Source organism: Rhopalosiphum padi, chromosome 2 (genome assembly GCF_020882245.1).
Source record: "Rhopalosiphum padi isolate XX-2018 chromosome 2, ASM2088224v1, whole genome shotgun sequence".
In the NCBI taxonomy this organism is placed as follows: domain Eukaryota; kingdom Metazoa; phylum Arthropoda; class Insecta; order Hemiptera; family Aphididae; genus Rhopalosiphum; species Rhopalosiphum padi.
The window spans coordinates 64,889,054-64,910,701 of NC_083598.1; the positions used below are offsets into that span (position 1 = coordinate 64,889,054).

The 21,648-nt window shown below is 31.6% G+C and overlaps 1 long non-coding RNA gene across 1 annotated transcript in view; it reads right to left on the minus strand.

The window, feature by feature from the left end:
* The window catches only part of LOC132923178 (uncharacterized), a 33,325-nt gene extending 25,739 nt beyond the window's left edge, over positions 1 to 7,586 (minus strand). The window contains exon 1 of the long non-coding RNA XR_009661110.1: positions 7,445 to 7,586. This is a non-coding gene — a long non-coding RNA (uncharacterized LOC132923178). The remainder of the gene's footprint in view (positions 1 to 7,444) is intronic.
* Between the last annotated feature and the right edge of the window lie 14,062 nt (positions 7,587 to 21,648).

Consider the following 21,648-nt stretch of genomic DNA (forward strand, 5'->3'; position numbering starts at 1 on the left):
TCTTTTAAGGCCAATATCTTGAAATGGAACGAAATTATTTACGTAAAACTGCGTATAATATAAATAAAATAATATGATATCGGTATCAATATATTGTGCTGATGAAATGTATACAGATACCTAAACTGTAGCTTTACCTTTTCAACACGTATAATATGCCAAAAATATTACTTAACAAGTGGTAAATAACATTTCTGCACTGTTGCGCCCGCGACATTATAATAGTAAACACCTGCTGAGTCGAATCATTTGCCACTGCAGAACAATAATTTATGTTATTTTTAATTTTAAAATAAAACAACTTTTTCATATTTTCTTGTGGAACATTTGGTGTCCACGTCAATGAATCAACTGCTAAAGCGAAGGACGCGTTTCTGGCACGTACCTTATATTCGTGTATGTTATGATATGTATATTTACTGTTTACGATATCGTTCTAAATTACTGCCGAAGGTAACTCCGCCTAAATAAAACTAAAACTTTCACAACTACTTTATTAATAATTGTTGTTTTATAAATTATAATATTATGATTATCGTAATCCGCTTGCGTATATATGATATTACATTAGTCGGACATGTCATTAAAAAGAAGACGACCGATGCAGCTGCAGTAACTTGTACATAAGTATATGACATAATATATTATATTTTTGTGTGTGTGTATACGTATATGATATTAGGCAGTGCGTGAGTGCGGGCGGTCGCGCGTGAGAGAAAGGGTGGAAAATAAAAAAAGGCGAAAGACCTCGCGAAAAAGGGATGTCGAGAGTTGACAGTGAAATGCCGAATGTTAAAGTACGATAAGCGGCGACGGTCGGGGGCGAGGCGGCGCGGGTGCCCGTCGGCGCTTTAATGCGGAGGAGCGTCATTTGTAGGGCCGTCCCGGTGCGCTTGCATTGGTCCTCCATCAAAAGACGAGACCCGCGCCATGTTGCCCGCAATTATACACACACGCACGCACGCACGCACGCCACTGCACGTCCGACGGCGGCACATCTCCACCACTGCCGCCGCCGCAGCGATTTTCTTCCGCACACGCACACATTACGACAGCAGTTGACGACATTTCCGACACGACAATAATATTATAATAATATACTCGATATCATGCGTGTAGGTTCTCGCCGTTTGATTCGCATTACGCCTAACAACTATAATATTAATTAGAGTTTGGATTTGTGTGTAATGAAAAATAGTAAAATATTTTTATTTTTTTGATATTATGCAAATAAATATATTTTAAACTTCATCAAACATTGAATAGTTTTTGTATAAAAACTGATCACAAATAATACACTTGAGTATTTTAGCGGCCGCAGTTTTAATAATTTATTCATTTGAAAAATGTGTTGACTTTAAACTTTAAATGTTTCAAAATTGTACACTAAACGTATACGGCCATCACACGTCCACCAGCCTATTAAGATAAAAATCTTATCTTTTATTCGATATAACCGACCACGCCAGTCTATATAAACAGTATAAATATTTGTATACGATAAATAAATCAGTAATATTACAGATTTTCGTTAGGAAAATACAATTGTACATAATTAATTTCCAAATAAATAGTTACTGAGAAACTCTAAATATGCACTTGATGTTAATTAAAATATGGAAAATAAAAAATGTTCAATTAAATTCAATATGTGCCAAATTGTGGACATTACTACCGTACTAATGTTTAGAAATCTTGACCTTGTTTACAACTTATAAGTACTTCCTAATTATATTTATATAATTAGTAATTACTAACTAGTAACTATACTATACAATTTTATATTAGGTACACTTTGTCTTACAGATGATTATTCCGTTTTTAAATAGATACCTATAAAGTGTATGCAGATGGACAATAAAAAAGGTCATTCATCGTTCTAATGACGAAAGATGAAATTATATTTATCCCTCCGCGTATCATACTATTATTGTCATAATATGTTATGTTAACGTAATATAAACTTAATGTGTATACACGATGTCACGGTGACCGAACCACGAGGCCATAGTGATGTCATGCTATCGTTATAGCCTACAGGTGCATTTAACTGTTATGGTGGTATATATTTAAAACAAAATTAAAAATAGTAATAATTTACAAGCAAGTCTAAGAGGGTGACAGATATATTTTCTCAATCTGAGTATAAGGAAAAAATTCGATGTGAGATAAAGCAAACTCGCCTGCAGTCATACTTCTTATAATATTTATTAACAATTATTTTCATTAAATTAATTAAATGGCTGGCTGTTTACAAGTCACGTATAACCATCATTTTGTTATAAACGTATCAATACGATGCACACTCGCAAAAAATTGGCTAATGGCTGCAGTTGACTGTTCGTAAGTCAGGTGTTGTTAATACAGCATTTAAAAATGTCTATATTCCAAATCGAAAATGTGTGTGTGTGTGTTGTGTGAAGGAAAATATCTAAAAAAAATCGTAATCGTAAAAGCAGAGGACCGTTCCACATGATTTATATATTTTATATAAAATGTTATTACTCGTGAGTATTGCACTTACACGCACGTACGTTATCGTACGAGTGTGAACGTGTGATATCTATACATAGGTATAACTATATACATTATATATAGGTTAATATAATGACAGTCCGAAATCGCATTTGCAGCAAGCCAAACCGTCAGAGCGAATACCGACAAGTTGACTTTTTTCTCATACATAAATATATAAACATATATACAAATAATAGTTACCTCGTAAAGTCGTAAGTGGTACGCGTATCTATACAAACGTATTACGTATATATATATATATAAGATTTTTGTGACGCGAAATATCGTTGTGCTCATATAATACATATTTTATACACTAGGTATATTCAATATTGTATATATGGGTAAGTATTTATTTATATAGAGTATGTGGACATTAACCGTACTTTGGTACTGATAGAGATATGTCTTCTCCTCGTACGAGCCGGAACAGTTTGACGTCGACTTTTGTTTCGGCGTATGATGAATATATAAACAGAACTTTGAAGTTTTGCATAATATATTATTTTTATACAAACTTTATACCTATAGGTACGACCATTATATATATTTTTGTCGGTTTCGTGCATTTCTATCGTAATTATTTGTATTATTATTTTATCGAAACTATAAAAGTATAGATATGCGAGCGCAAGCATGTAATATATATATATATAACAGATATGTATACATTTTCTTCTTTAAAGGCTATTCGTTATGTATAAGACGAGTTATTCAATACTATCAGTTGTATTATATTATGTAAACTTACTTCGAATACGCCTGAGCGTTTTGCTGCACAAATATAAGGTGACGTTTTCGTTTCCATCGTGAACTGGGCAACGTCTGCATATCCCCCTTAGAAACAGGTGTACACGGTTTTATCCCCCCCCACAACGTAAAACACGTATATCAATCATTCTCCATTACTGTTTTTTATAACTTAAAATCATTTTTGTCTGGTAATAACTTAGCAAAACGAATAAACCTGTTCAATGCTCTGTTCGCGATGAATGTATAAAACCTTCACCCTGTATAACCTATACAACACACATATACGTACACACACATACACGTTTATCCGTATCATAATTTAAATTCGAATTGTAAATAATGTACTTGGTCCAGATAGAAAGAAACGTTAATGGTCCTCGCCATGATAGTACCTATTGTGTATTAGGCCATCATCAGCAGTGCTTTATTGTATATATTATGTATTATACATATACATTATTATATATAATATTATATTATACTTCCGAGTTTTACGGTCAAATACTTTATCTAACGTCATTTATTATACAATAGACGGAAAGCTCACAGCGGACCGAATAATTGAGGTATTATTTCCTTTCAAACAAACTTTAAGAGTCGTAAAGATTTTTTTTATCGTGTCCTATTTGTACTAATGTTGAATTGGCGACGTCGCCATAAATTAAACTATAATTTAATGGAGAACGTAACGGTATAGTCCGACGAATGAGAACAAAAAAATAATAAATAAACGATGACTAATAATACTTAGTCACTACGTACCTACTAAAGATAAAATTATATAATCGAACAGAATAACCAACGATTATTTGTACATGCAAATATTTGTTTATTATAATATATTCTAATCGAATAGTTCACGAATACCGTGATATAAAAAATAATAAAATATATTAAAATGATAAAACTAATAAAGTAATATACTAAATCTTTAAAAATATAGACGAAGGATATGATTTTTCCGTGATTTACAAGTTGCAGCTACCTACTTGCAGTAAATTACATAAAAATTGTGTTTGAATTATTTTTTTTTTTTATAATTTATTTGTGAAACGACGTAAATTTGTATACAAAATCAAAATATAATACCTGTGTAATGTATAGGTAATGTAAGTATACGTTCAGTGATATATCAATAATATACATTCCGGTTACAAACATCAATTAATATAATAGATAGGTACCTACCTTTATATGTATAACGTAGTACTACCTATACACAGAAATATGTCGGCTACATCAATCTTTCGAGTCATCCGGAAATGACCAGAAAATTGGATATCATTGCAATTTATTCGCGGGTGAGTTTCACTTTTATTTATCTATAACTTATACTATATACAAGCATATATATATATATATATATGTATGTATAAATAGTTTACGATACATAATATTATTATGTATAAACATGACAATATGATACCATAAAAGTATACGGAAGCGCTTTACGCGCTGTACGACGACGCGTTTAATGTAATCGAATCCAGAAACACCGTTTTTATTGTCCACAGATAAAATCACCTATATAGGTATATTCTACATGCATTACACATATACAACTATCGTGAGATTATGCATAAACTTCATACATTTACTATTATACATAAGCGTGTGTGTGAGTGTGTGTACTTTGAAAATTGTTTGCCCGAGTAAAATTTGAATATCGAAATCGAATCCATTTTGAATACATTTACACGTAGTGTGTTGTGGTCAGGTACACATTATTACTTACATTATAATATTATGTGGAAACAATACCCAACACCATATAGTAATACTATATTTATATGACCGCCGTATAAATGTATAATATTATACATCGTGGTTTGTACCTATATAATATCATCCGATTATGTGTATTATTACTATTATTATTATTATTATTATTATTATTTCCTTTTTAGGAGCGATCGTCTTGGGTCATCGCATATAGTCGTGTACACCAACATCGCACGCCGTTCGATATGCGTTTTTAACGCTTTAAAAATACAAAAAATTACACACTATATTTATACTGCAGTTCGTTCATTTCCGTGTACTCTGTCGGGGGTACACGCGTATTATATACGATTCTACACGGACCCAAAACTGTTCGTGTGCAATGGGAACGGCAAACGTCGTCGTTGTCGTTTTTAGCTTACTATATCGCGGCTAAGTATACACGATGAAACGACAACAATCCGGGGGATTTACAACTGAACGACACGCGTGGTACATCGAAATTGACAGTTGGCCGAAGAAAAGTTTTTATATATATATCCATTATCCACAAACACGTCCGTTATACTTGTATTTTCCCCGAGTTCATCGTCCATATATATATGTATACAATAAGTATCGTAGTTACACGACCGTGTGGTGCACTTTCAACCCTATGTGTGTATGTATATATATGAGTATATACCTACATAAACAAAATATTTTCAAACTACAATTTTCGACAGGCGCGTTTAAAACGTAAGTCACGTTTTGCATGCTCTGGTAAATCAAAAGAAAATATGAACGCATTTCCTTCCTTTCGCTTTTGATTTTCTTTTGAAATTTGACCTGACCACCCCCCCTCCCCCACCACCACCACACACCACCATCCCTCTTCCCGACCGGCGTTTGTTATTGTTTCTTTTTTCTTTGGCACATCATAGCCCTTTGGTATTTTTCACGCCGTAACCGTTCTCATTAAAATCAAAAGTGTAGAACATAAAAAAATCTCCGACAGTCACTGATCCAGCTTGTTCTCCTCTTCCTTTTGTTCTCTGCGCGGCGGTGGCTCCCTTTCATAAAAAGGCGTCATCCGAAAGCTCTCTTTTCAGACACGCTATACTACGTATATAAATATATCGATCCACGCGTGTGAAAAAAAAAATACCGTAGAAGAATAAGAAAACACCATTCAATTGCCTTCGTTTCCATAAACAGTTTTGAGGGCAAAAGTATATCTACTCTCGAGGTATACATCATTATTATTACGACGGAAACGTCATGACGAGAAGAAGTAAAAAAAAAACTTAGTTTATTCTGCGTGTACATATATGAGAGCGGGAGTGAGTGTATATGTATGATAATATTATATATGTTGATAAATATTCGTCGATTTACCAAGACGTTTCCCAAATCTAATAAGACTCTCGCACCAGGTATATTCTCGAGTTCGTGTTAACATTTTTATCCAGTTTAAATTCAAACCACTCGAATCAAGCTTTTCGCTCCCATTCACTGAATAACGAATAATATATACGAATGCGTCATATATAAAGGCGTTCTTGTGTGTATTATAATGCATTACGCATAATATAATATATAAATATGACATTTATAATTAAATTTATTTTCCGATGGTTCAATGGTTGTTTTTTTTCGTTTTTTTTTTCAATTTCTGTTTACAAGTTAATTTCCCGCCCTCCCAATCAAATTATTCCATTAATTACGAAGTCCTTTAAAAAAAACCCTCCCTCACCGTAGCTGCCATAACGACGCTCGTAATTGGACCGTTTTTTTCTTGGCAACAAGCAATTAAAAAAAAACTCAAGTCGAAAGAAAATAAATAAAAGATCTTCATCCCGCGTTTGTGTAACCGGATACCAATTAAAACCGCGGAACGAATTTCATCGAAAACCGCCTTTTTAACTTTGTGAGGTTTAATAAAAGAAAAAAACACCCACTCCAACGGAGATTACAACTACTGTGGATTTTTATTATTATTATTATTATTCCGGGGTACGAAAAGTTTTAACGAGGAAAAATAAATTAAGAAACGGCGACGACGACGACGACGGGAGCATTAATTTCTTGATTCCTCGAGTGGCGCAAGGGGGAGAACTCAAGTATTTTTTTTTCCTTTTTAATTAATATTACAAGGGTCTTTTTATACTTCTTATTACTGTACATTAATCTGCGTCTCACAGACATTAAGCGTTTTTAATCCTATACACGACGCCTTCATTTATCACCCTGAGAAAGATAAAGTCAAATCCCGCGCAGCATTCGCGGGGAGGCGCATATCCCCATCAAGATAAATTAAACACGAATATTTATACATATATATTTAATAACTATAGTAAGTATATATACAATCGCTGCCGTCGGGCGTAAACGGTACAACGAATAATTATGTTTTATCGTCATATGTATATATTTGTCTTACGCATATATTATTTAAAAGAATATACTTTACCCGTACGCGTTGCATTATGACTGCAAAACTCGTGTCGTCAGTGGTTTTCGTCGTTAGTCCGCTTGCACCACGATACGTCGCACAAACGCACAACATTTTTCAGGCACACATCGAACCGATCTGGTTCGATTTTTTTAGTAGGTCAGGGTGTCGACAATAGTACACACAGGGGTAAAATATATAGGAGTAATAGTAGTAGTAGTACAAGTAGTAGTTTTTTTTTTATATATACACCGTTGTGCGCCAGACCCCGAGGGGTCGAAAACTACTATAGTGTGACCCCACCGCGTGCATGTGCGTGTGTGTGCAGCATAGTGTTCAGGGTCAGGCCAGACAAACGCGAAAAAAAACACACCCAGATAAACAACAGTTTAACAACGCGCACAAAAAAAGCTTAAAAAATAATGTCCTTTCCGGTTGCGGAGGAAAAATAAAACACCGTTCAAACCGTTTTCTCTAAACGACGTTCGGCCATTATAAATAATACACTTACATGATAGTTAGGTACACCTCAACTAGACGTACTGACTTTATCGATTCGGTGGGGGGGTGGGGTCGCGGCGGTAATGAATTCAGCTAAAACCGTATTATATTATATATACGTATACGCCGCGGTAGTATTGAATGCGTCGAGTCGAGTGTTAATTTTTGTGCGCCGAAAAAGCTTTATTTAAATATTTAATACTTTTTATTTGAGTGAATAGAAGCGCTTACTACGTAGAACGCCGAGCACTGCACCAACAGTTTTTATTTTATATTATAAACGCGAATGTATAGTACACTGTACAGCATAATAAAAACAACAAATTTCCATTAAAAATAAAAACGACTGTAATTCTGCGTGTATATAGTATAATAAGCTAATGTTTTCTAGAATACATAATAAACTCGAATTTTTGAACATTTATAATAACATAAAATCAGTATAGGATTAATCAATCGTCAAAATCGACCAATCAAAACAACACGTATACCTACAAAGTTTTGTAAATAGTCGTCAATTTCGTAAATTCTACGGTATAATATTTGGAAATTATTTATAAATAACTGAATGCGAGTAACTTAATAAAAAAAAATAGTTTAATCAATTTAACGTTTGTAAAAAATTGTGTATTAAAAAAAAAAAAAGCGTTTTTGAATTTATTGAATAAATTAATAATAATAAAAATTGTATTTAAAATGTTTCCTAAAATATCTTCTTATTGCCACTAGCTACAGAGGTTAATACAATTACACATTAATTAATAACTAATTTATCGTATCTACTAAAATTTTTAATCGAAGAATCTAATATAACTGTTTGATTTATTTAGAATAATTGTACCTATACAGCGTGATTAAACATACAATTATTTATTTATTATAATTTTTTTAACAACAGTTATAAATTATTATTATTATTATTTAGTATTATTTTTTAAAGTAACTGTTGGTATACTTTAACCAGTTAAATTAGTTCACTAATTAAAATATTATCTTACTAGTAAAGGCTAAAATCCAATAGTTTAAGAAAAATTAACTTTAACTTGTTAACTAGTCATTTCCCATGACATTTTCGTATAAATTACTGTTTTCCGACCATCCTACGTAATACGATAATATTTTCGTAAATAATATAATATCCTGCATTTGCAGATTTCTAATTGTATATTGTACTGAATTTTTATTATTAGTTCTATAACGGTAAATGATGCTAATGATTATATTATGAAAATAAACGCGACCTACACGCGTGCGGCTAATAATATTCATATTATACAAAAAAAAAAGGTAAGTATTCTGTTACATGAAAGTAAATAATATATAGGTAGGTTATACCTATACGCTCGATAATAATAATAGTTATAATATCGTAAGAAGCAAGTAGGCGGGATGAATAAAGTATATTTGTATAGCCATGCAATGTTCATATTATATAATAGTATATCCAACGAGATTTAATTATGTGCATATTATTTTAATCACATGTGTTTGTGAAAAATCTAAAAATCGGACTCGGCTTAGACTAATGTTCGAATTTTTGAGATTTTATGTTTCGTCGCTATATCGTGACGGCTACTAACTAGTAAATGATAAATAATAAACGAACATTACTCCTCTACATTTTTGGATGTTTGTTTATTTGTATTTTTTTTTCGATAAACAAAAGGAAAGCCCGAGAGAGTATTAACGTAAAAAAATAGTAAAATCGTATATTTGATTAATAGAAAAAAAAAATATATCTCAAAAATTTAACGGCTGCTATAACACTAAGGATATTATAGCGAGTAAAAATAAACCTTGCCGGTTGAACTTATTGAAAGACGTACGAGTGTTATACAATATTAATATTAATAATATATTATAGACAGTGAGTTTTCCGTATGTTTGTTCAAATAATTTTTTTCTAATGTGTATTTTTAAAATACGGTCATGTGAAAATATAAATAAATAACCTCACTATTGCTTTTGTATAATATTAAAAACCCACAACTATTTTTATGATTAATAAATATAATAGTTTTTATTTTTGGTTTACTGTAACTAAAAACAAAAAAATACTGATTAGGTTAATATGTTGTTTGCTTTTAATTTTCCCGAGAATCTAGAAAACCTAAACAATCAAATCGTATAAAGCTATTTTTAAATTAAAAAATCTTAAAAAAAAAAAAAACAGAAGTTGAGAATGCTAATAATATTTCTGTTTGGTAGGCGGTTGTGTACGGAGACAAACAAACGACCGAAATACGCCCTGTATATAATATTATGTACAAAACAATATATAATTTACCGCGATCGAAAACACTGCGACTTAACAGCTGCACGTATAACACAATAATGTAATATCATATATTATTAGGCACCTAATTATAAAACGTATCTTTTGTTTGCGATATCACTATACATATATGTATACCATAATCACGGCCGTTTCGAGCACGACGTATAAATTCACAATAATTATAATAATATTATATACGTAACTTGTACGGATGCGTATCGCGGTGTATAACACTGCAGCAATATATCTACACAATACAATATTAAACCGTATGTGTGTGTGTGTGTATAGGTACATATATATATATGACGTGGTTAATATGTGCATCGCGCCGTGCCGCCGTCGTATATTATATTATTATTGTACGCCGCTGCCGACGAGGAGCGGCTTCTCGCCCGAGACCCTCGAGCCCGGGGTATACTGTACGGTATTAACCCCTTTGTGTGCGCGCCTGTCGGTGAGGGGGTGCGGGAGGGACTAATGAAAAAAAACAGGAACTGGCGGAGGAGTCCTTCGCGCCCCCGTCCGTCTGACCGGTGGGGTTAGCCCGACCCGTGGGTTCCGCGTGCATATATATACATATACTTGCGCGCCGTATACTGAGGGCGATTTAAAAACATAAAAAAATGTATACACGGCGCGCACCCCTTAGCGCGCGTGCCACGTGTTCCGGGCCGCAACCCCACACAACTGCAGCAGAGGTCCCGGTCGGACGGGGTGCACATTTTTTTTTCACTCACTTTCCTCTGGCCCCACGCGGGCAGTTTTTTTTCCTTCTTTTTTAACCGGCAAGGGTTCTCAAAGTGTCGACCCGAGCCAGTTTTTTTAAACAATTTTTTATACACGCGTATACTTTACGCGATGGTTTTTTTCCCGTTGTTCACCTGCATATATTGTTTTATAGTTACATCGCATAGCACGCGCGTGTGTTGTAAACGATTATAATAATCAAAATACATTAATTGTCATAACGCGTGCTTTGTCTACACACTGCAATCAATTGTCATCCGTACTTATAGTGGTCCTATGACGAATAATCGCGGCCGAAATGAACAGAAATAATACGCAATTTTTCGTCACAATCTATCATATTGAAAATGTGAATTATCATCGTTCGATTTCGATACAAACGCAGTTTATCAAATAACACACACCGTGTCCACAATATTTTGGGTTACGAAATCGAAAGAAGTATCATTACACTATTATTATACAATTCTCACAGTAAATTTATTATAGTTAATTCGGGCGCGTCATTTATAAGTTTTTCAGTAGTTGCCACTTGTTTTGTTGGTGACAAAATGTTTCCGTGATGCCATTTTTAAACCATTGCCAAGGTTATAATGGTTATAAGCTTAAATCAATTTATAGTGTATATTTAGTAGGTGACTGGTGAGCATCAAATAACAAAGAATGCAACTTTTAGACTTCCTTATTCTTGTTGACACGTTGATGGGAAATTAGCAATATTTGTGATTTCTTGTATTAACACTGATTTAATAACTAGGAATATAAATTCGTGTCTAGTGGTTTGTTATTTGTACAAACGACAATATATTGTTCAATGTTAAAACTACTTTTTATTATTATTTGTTCATTATAATATAGAATACCTATTACTGTCATTATAACTTCGCCTTACAGGTAATCGATCAATTGTTGGACTATGGCAAAAGTGTATTTGTCGTTTGAAAAGTAAAATAAATAACATACGAAATCTAACTCGGTGTATGATTGAATACACAAATTGCGGCAATTTTTTTATTTTTAGTAACCTAAAGAAGTCGTTCTACAATAAATAGGTGCAAATGCACACCTTACCACCCCCAACAAATGACGCGCCCGTGTTAACTGGGTGACCCTGAATATTTTATGACTCTAAACATTATAACTGAATGCGCTTAAAACTGCTATTACAATATTCTCTATGGTATAAAGACCATATGTTACTAACAGATGTGATGTAGTAATTCGGACTATTCGTTATTTCAAATACTTACAAATTAATAATTATATATTTTTAAAATTTACAATGTATGATACCTTAAAATTCTCAAATCATTCAATAGTATTTTCTAATGGTTTTATTTTTATTAAAAAATTGAGTTTTCGAAATCATATTTTTAGATAATATGTAATTTAAAAAAGATTCTCTGGTCGAATAATAAAAATTAGATCTAGTTTTGGCTTTTTATTTTTTTCTCGGAGCTAAAAACCCCCATTAAAGGCCCACGTATAATGATATAAAAGCTCAACGAACCAAATGTAATCGAATTATACTGTTTTCCGCACCGATCAATAACAAATTTCACATTAGGGTATAATGTGCACTTAACTAATGTCGGGCGAATAGTAAACTTTAAAAATTAATGAACCTAACTGCAACCTCGTTATATACGATCGAGAAAATAACATCATTGAATTCAATCCACTATAATAGGTAGGTATATAAAATAATATATATAGGTATATATATATATATAAAACATAGTATAAAACATTTACTGAGTCATAAACTTATTTCTCATTTTGAAAACACACAGTATGTTCTTGCACATATAATATCATGAACACCATGTATATATAATATATATGACGAATACAAGACAAGACGCGTTTAACTTAAACATTTCAGTTGGCCCCAACAACGATAAATTTAAATTTTCACCAACGCTAGCACAATTATTATTTATAAGTAGAAAACTACGATATTAATATCCATCATACGCAATACGTACATTACAATATGTAAGCTATAAAAATGTTTTTGTTTTTTCACGCTATTATTTTATTCTCAGTACTTATTTATGTGAAAAAATGACTATATTACTTTAAAATCTATATAATATGTTCAAACAATTTTGAAAAAAAAAACGAAAAATGTATAACAATACTACAACAAATTATTAAAAAAATTCATAAACTACATCTTGTGGTTGTATTAACGAATTTATAATTAACGTGATATGGCTTTATTATATGCGTAAGTTTTTATATTAATGAAAACCTTAAAAGTGTACCAAAACAAACTAATTGAAACTTTTATAAGTGGTGCGATATGCCGATATTATTATTTTTTCACCCCACGCGCAGAGAACGCCTGTAAAAGAAAAAAAAAACCGTTTTTTTTTCTCTTTTATTTTTACGGCATTGATATAAGCGCGACCGCGAACGGAAATCATTACGTGACGTCATCTTTAAAACCGAATTAAAAATTTCCAAAAAGGAAATAATATACTTTCTCTCTCACTCTACGTGTCGCCGTTCCAAAGACGCAAAGCCCTCGGGGTGCTCAGTCCTTCTTTTTAGCCCCGTCGCTCTCACGTCGTATATACACGCTATGTGCATATATATATATATATATATACACAAAGAACGAAAGAAATAACATTAAAAAATATCGGCGGCGGCGGTACCGCACGGTCGTTTAGGGTGTTTTGTCGTCGTCTTTCGCGTGTATATATATATATATACACACACACATACATATATAAATGACAGGAGGGTGTACGCTGACGGGGAGTGACGGAGAGAGCTGTTATTTTTTTTTTTGTGGGTTTTAGCCCCCGGGGTAAGGCGGTTGCGGCGGAGGGTCCCCTCCGGCTGTCCGGGGGAGCGGTGGTCCGGGAGTAAAAAAAGAAAAAACTACTCGCACACACACAAACACACACATACATGTATAAGGGGTGGCCGATCATAAAAACACATACACATTACACACAGCAGTAGAGCACAAAATGAGAAAAAACAGCGGCCGTGTAATCCGTAATAAGTATTGATCAATTCCGCGCCCGTTTTCTTCGAGAGAGATTGGTAGAGAAAGAGTGAGAGACGGATAGAGAGAGAGAGAGAGAAAGTGACCGAGCGGCGATAGCGGTGTGGTCTTCGTCGGTGTGCTTAGGCCATTTCGTTTATATATATATATATGATTTTTTTCCTCTCACCAAGAATTATTGTAAGCCTTTAAACGCACGACGAAACGTTATTCCCATAAACGTTATTGTACGACGTTTCAAAGTGTTTTGATACCTTTTCACGTATGTATGTATGTATGTATGTATGTATGAATGTTTATATATATAACGCTAGTATATATAATATATTTTATGTGCATGTGTGTTTGTATATAATCCTTTTGGTCAGATCGCGAAAAAATAACGCTCGAGTTTAAATTCCGACGAAATACCAGCACAACTTAGGCGTTTAAATGTCCAAGAGAGGTCACTGCAAAGTGCGAGTTTCTTGGAACGCCGCACTACTTTCGTCTTCTCCTATCGCCCATCGGTAACAAAGTGTGCGGAATTGTTATCGTCGGATGAAGAGATCTAAGGTATGGAGACTCTCCGTCGACTAAACCAAACGAATAAATATGATCTTTATTTTATGAATGTGTGCTTGTGTGGATTTTGTTAAAAATACTAAGTCTGAAAACCTAACAAAAAAGACATTTTTTTTTTATTGCCATAAAAATATTTTTATACAATTTTTTTTATTATTATTATTATTTATTGTCCGCTGCGACGATAGGTTAGCAGTATTTATTGTAAAAATATAATTGATGGCAGTTTTTATTGTCTACGCATACTAGTATACTACATATTAACACTTATAATTATAATTTATAATTTGTAATTCAATGTTTCCAAAAGTGAAATCCGATAAAGTAATATAACCTCACCAGTCAAGTTCTGTTTACAGTTTATAGTTGTTGTCACTTTTATCACTATTCGAGATCGGCTTTGATTGAGTTTTTAAGTTTAGATAAGATTCAGCGCCCCCATAGAATTTATATCAAGTGTCTTGTTAGATTCGTGCTATAATGAGGACTGAACGATCGGAACAAAATTAGAAAATAATTACGTATATTTTATTATTATTGTATGCAACAACCATACCTGCTTAGGAAATTAAACAAAAAAAAAAAGGTGCCAGAAATTTTGTATAACTCGCATAGCTTTTTTCTTTAAAAATTTGAAATGTTTTCAACTGACATAATTTCGTGGCCATTGACATCGCCGGTTAACTATAAACACAACAGCTAGGATACGTTGAGTGTTTTTCGTCATTAACTATAACAGTTTTTTGATAAAACAATAATTATTATTTTATCAATAATTAATTAAATTAATATGTAAATATATCGTTTATTCATCTATGAATACGGTCCTATCTTGTCTTTTTTGCTATACCTACCAACATCAGTTATACGTATTATACTATTAAAATTATTTTACAATTAATTTATAGCCATTTATACATTTAATATACATTATTATTGCTACTGATAATAGTACTTGTAATTCGTCATTGTTAAATTTCATTGTAATTTTTCTTTAGATTTAAATGTTTTTATGACATTATAAAAAACTTTTAACATAATAGTTTCTTTTAATGCATTAACTGGCCGCCACCAATCTTCTGCAATTAGCAATTTAAAATTTATATTTAATGTTTGTTAATTCTTGTATCTAATCTATTTATTCCGTTATTTACTTTACTTTAATTTAATATCCATAAGCATAACTGAAAGGCTGGGCGGGCAAGTTAATGATATTTTTTAACTCAGTTAAGTTACGTTAAATTACAATTTAAATTAAGTTAATAGTTAAAAGTTAATTCAAAATTTTCTATCAATTGAACTAAGTTAAGAGTTAACCAACATTTAATATTAACTTTTTAACTCAAGTTAAGTTAGTTAAAAAAAAGTATCTTGTTTTCACATAGGTAAAATTAAAATAATCGGTACCTAAAATTGTTCATGTTATTAGACAAAAGAACTATTATTATTATATATGTTCCAAAAGGTAACAGTACAAATTTTGTTAGCACACTTATAAAATGTGTACCAGCAATTTGTATAACTACAATAGTTCTCACAATTTTATTGAAATTAACTTTACTTGTTTAAATGAAACTTAACTCAAGTTAATTAAAAGTTAATTCGAAAACTCCTAAAGTTAATAATCATAAAAAAAATAACTTATTAAGTTAAAAAGTTAAATTAACTTAACTTTAACTTATTAACGCGTTAATGCCCAGTCTTGATGCATGAGGTTCGTATACATTCAATCGTTTGATCATATTGCATCGAATATCTGTTGTAGTGAACCCAACACATACAGCAGGTACTTGTTAGCTTACTAGTTTCGTACAACATAATAATATTCCACATAAATACATTTTATGTAAATATACACATCCATTTCAGAGGCATTACCATATATGTAGCGATTATATATAATAACATCTTTGTCCACGTCACAATTTCACCATAATTTACATTAACCAATTATGGCCGTGTATAATTAAAATATTCGGTTATATATGTGTTAATTCACACACTGTACGAACAGAACTTACTTTAGTTAGACCTTTATAGTAAGACTAGTCTTCTCTAAGAGAGTACTATAGTCTTACTTCTCCTGATGACTGCATCGTAGTTGTATTGTGTTTTGGATAAAACTATTCAGAGATTGGTCGTAAAACCACTCATTGGTCTTATCCGTAATTAAGTATGTGTTTTTTTTTTAGACACGATTATTTAGAAGCCGGTCGTAACATCCCTCATTTATCGTATCCACTATTAATTGTATAGGTATTGTAACAATAAAACAACAGATTGATTAAAAACGTCTGTGTAATTTATCTACGCGAACCTTTACGATCAACACAGTACAACATTACTACAGAATGTCAGAAACGCGTCAACCTTGGCTCGGCATCGTTTAAATATTTAAGTTCGCGTATACTGTTCCTGCATACGGGATAATTACGCCATTGATTTTGTTCAGTTAAATATTTTTTTAAACTTATTTTTAGTACAAACAATCTGTCATTTAAATTTACATTAAGCATGTATGCTGATATATATATATATATTAATTTGGCATGCGACACGCGAAAAAAGAAGCCACCCAATACTGGGCCAACAGCGACCCTTTTTATAAAAGAAATTTGTTTAATTTATTTATTTTTTTTTTTAATTGTGGTTTAGATCACAACATCACTTCTTTAGCCAGCGTGGAGGATTTCCAGAAATGAAGTCAAAATTTAGTGCTGATATTAGGTTCAGTTATATATAAATATCAAAACACTATACGACAATATCGATATAGTCATAGTATATATTATTGTTTTACTATTTACTATTGTTATAGCTGATAAGGATCAATGATAATATATAGTTATAGTTATATATACTTTAAATTTTGATGTGTATATTATTACGTGTGATACGAAAAGGAGACCATAGAATTATATATAGCAATAGGTATTATCTAGTGTACGGAGTATTCGTAAAGGAAAATTTAAGGATATTATACAATTATTACGCCGTTTGAACCTGTCATCGCCATTTCGTGTATAACTATGGCCGCTGGACATACACTATTACACGGTAATATCTTATTAATAGATATATAAATAATCAGATTTGTAACATACACAAATAGGAAAAAACATTTTGGTCATTTTCATTTAAAAAAAATTCAATCTGCAATAGAATAATGTCATAAACATTAAATCAGCAATATTATATAACTATATGTCAATATGAAACAAAAGCACTATATTGTACCTATGTCACGAGAAAACTCATTTAAAAGCCACAAAAAAATGTAAACAAAAGATTACAATTTGAAACAATAATCTAAACGTAAATTCAGTCCTGAGGGCGGTGTTCTTATTCTCGCGAATTAAATCAAACTTACTATAGCCGTTATAATAATACATAGACTGTGCAAGTTTGCGGTGTATGTCTAATGTTTGAAAACAAAGCTGAATTAGCGAGGACGGCTAAAACTATGTGTAAAATAAAATACCGAGTAAAATGTACAATCAATCAACGGCATATTAAATTTATAAGAATATTTGTACAGACATAAACATCGACAAAAGTGTGTTTTATGTTGGTAACTCATCTATGTGAAAAGTTATGGCACGATGTTTTGGTTTTTTCTAGCAATAACTCCGATCGTATCAAACATAATAGTATTACCAAACGAAATGAAATCGGAACAGAGGCGTAAACAATCGTGCAAGTTTCCGGCGTGAGTCTAGAGATTGGAAACACAGAACGGAAGAAAACCACGATAAGTAAAATATAATATATTAATAGAGCCGTACTAGTAAAAACCACGTCATGAAAAAAAAAACGAATTCTCAATCATGCGGAAGATGAGTCTGTCGTACTGACAGTCTGGCGTTTTTGCGCGGACCGTGGATTGTTTTCATAATCACGCGTCCTGACAACTGTAGTCGGTCCAAGTTACAATTATTAGAAAAATAAACGTTTATCGTCTCGGCGGAATCAAGGGAGATGGTAATTTCCGCTAATTGTATAACTTATGCAATTTGCACCACCAATAGACACATTCAAGTGGGTATGTAATTCGCGCCAATTATAATTATATCGTTGTGTTATATACTAATGATAAGTAGAGATGAGATTTTCAAATTTTACGTATCGTAAATTTCATGAAGCTTTAATGCAAAACAAAAATGTACTTATCTTTAGAAAATATTGTTCAAATAGTTGAAATTGTAAATTAACATAGCGAGAATGCTCAGTCGAGTATAAACAGAAAAATGTATTTAAATAGATGTAAGAGAAAAGGTATGAAAAATCTGCATACCATACAAAGTAAGATATCACGAACAAAAATGTCTGAAAAATTATCCAATTTACAAACCATTACTGCCGATGATGCATCACTAGTACGACAAAATATTTGCGCCGGACTAACGAATATCAAAGGAAACAACAGCCCGTGGCTTATACGATGATAATATTTTGTTAGGTTGTGCGATTGTACTGTAAAAAGTCTTAGTAAAACACGCCGTTATTGTATAACACCACATGATTAGTAACAAATTTAATAATATAATGGCATACTGTGTTGTATACACCTGTATAATAATAATATACTAAATAAACATTTACTGACCTCGCCGTGTAGTAGATGTGTTGGTGGTATCTAAATCGCGTGTCAAAACTCGAATTTGGATCGAATTATGTGTAACTTTTATCGGATGCAACAGAATTACACGATGCCTGACCTAAAACCTCCTTATATATTAAACAATATAATATTATAACATTGTTAAATATTCCGACCTACTTTTACAGACTTAAAACTGATCAACAAGGTAACAAAGTGTAAGTCGTGTGATTTCGAATTGTACATATTATTATGTTGTATATAAGGTTTGATTTTTGATAATATATCAAATAATTTAAGCCACGTCTTTTAAAATACGTTCTATTACTAATTTTCTTGACGAACAAAGTTAATGAGCCGTCGAAATATTTTTGTCCCGTCGTGATTCGTAAATTATTTTGGCCAGACTTAGTTCAGAAAAAGATCGTTCACATGAACAACTAATGACCATTTCTAAAACGCGTTTAGTACAAACGGTTATTCATCGTCGGTTTTTATAAATTAAATTTATAAAAGTTATTCGATCTATTTTACCCTTTTTTTTCTATTTTCTCGCAAGTTATTAGTAATTTGAAAAATAACTCTTAAATTATGATGCAAAGTTTAAAATCTTTATGTTTGTTAAATTTTCTAATATTATACACAGTAAGTGTGTGTTTGTGTATAACTACCTGCAGTATGGCTGTTGTATAGAGTGATATATAATTATAAACTACCGTGTAATTCGTCATTAATACTTATGCCATTTTGTGGAAATACTTTTTTGTGATCACTGGATTTTGCTGAAATACTATTAAATTTCACATAAAGAATTTGTATTTTTCCTCATATGCAAATAACGTAATAACATTAAATTATAGAATCTTTTATGGCGTTTAACTTTGGCTGTAAACATAAATATTACGGAAATGGAAGTTTGGGACTAATAGTACCCACCTCTCCCATATTTATTTATGTAGTTAAACCATCTGATTTACCTGTTTTATTTTAGATTTTATTAAACGCCAAAATGAATTCAGTAACATTTTTTAATATTAGTCTAGTTTATGAAAGTCCCCATAATAATTCTACCCGAAGTTCATATAAAATATAATATTATTATACGCAATTTCGTGATACATATTAATAAATTTGTTTCAGTTTAGTACCATCTGGTAATATATTCTTACAAAAAGGCCACTTCCGAACCACCTTTTGCATATTATATAACATTTTTATTGTATCATTATCAAAAAATGTGATAGCTCATCCATTTTATCATTTTTTTTAAATTATATTTTTTTTTTCGATTTAAGCACTCATCCAAAAATTGTATTCTTTGATTGTTTAAGGCCAATTATTTTTAAAACTAATTTAAATCGAAAAAATCGAAAAAATATAGTTTATACAATCATTAATTATAGTAAGATAAATATGATATATATATATATATATATAATGCGTCGTGTGTGTGTGTGTATCACCGTAGTTAAATATTTAATAATTCGGCGCTTTATAAAAACGCACACTAAAGAAAATGCATTTTTCAAAATCTTTTAATAAGAACTCGGGCATACATTCTAAAACACCCGTAAAGACATCAATATCAATAGATAAATTCGTTTATTTCACAAGAATCCAAGTGAAAATGTTTTCATGAAACTTTTCCAAGCTACCAAAGTTTATTAACAAAAAATACAAGTATAATAATTTAAAGACCCCGTATTGCGTTAATGACTCCGTCCGCCTCCACAATGTACCGCTTCAATACAACATAAATCATAGTGCGAAAATAAATTGATGAGATGAGAACACACCATTTTGACATAATAAAAATAAAGAATAAAAAATATTGTAAGACAATATTCATTTTTGAAAACCAGACGTAAATAAGTTACACGTAATACGAGTTTAACGCACAAATGCCCCTAAATTGCCTATCCCACGCGCCGCTCAAAATATCTTCGTAAATGTAAAGTACGACGAAATTTGGTACCTAACGTTTATTTTGACAAGAGACTGCAATAATATTATAATTTGCATAGTGTATATCAGACTTCTAATTGTTTATTTAATATTGGAAGCTAAATATAGTTTGTATTATGATTTAGGATGAGCATAACGAGTTAGAAATTAAAATTAAGTTAAAGCGTTAAAATTATTAGTTTTAATTTATTTAAGTAACTCATTTTTATTTTTGGTTCTAACTTTCAATCCAATAAGTTAATTTTGTAACGTATATAACGCATTAACTTCAAGTTAATGTTTTATACAGAAGTATTTAAGTTAAGTTACATGTTTATACAATAAGCCATTACCATTTAAATTGTAGTATGAGAATTTATTTTTATTTTAATATGGTTTTGTGATACCGCTAAATTCGTAAAAGGTTGCTTTTTCTCATTGCTGACTGCGGAGAAATATTGGATATAATTATAGAAATACCAAAGGTCATATTCTAAGAAATTCCTGAAATAGAAAAATGTATATCATCATTAGTCTGACATAATATGTATTAGGTACGT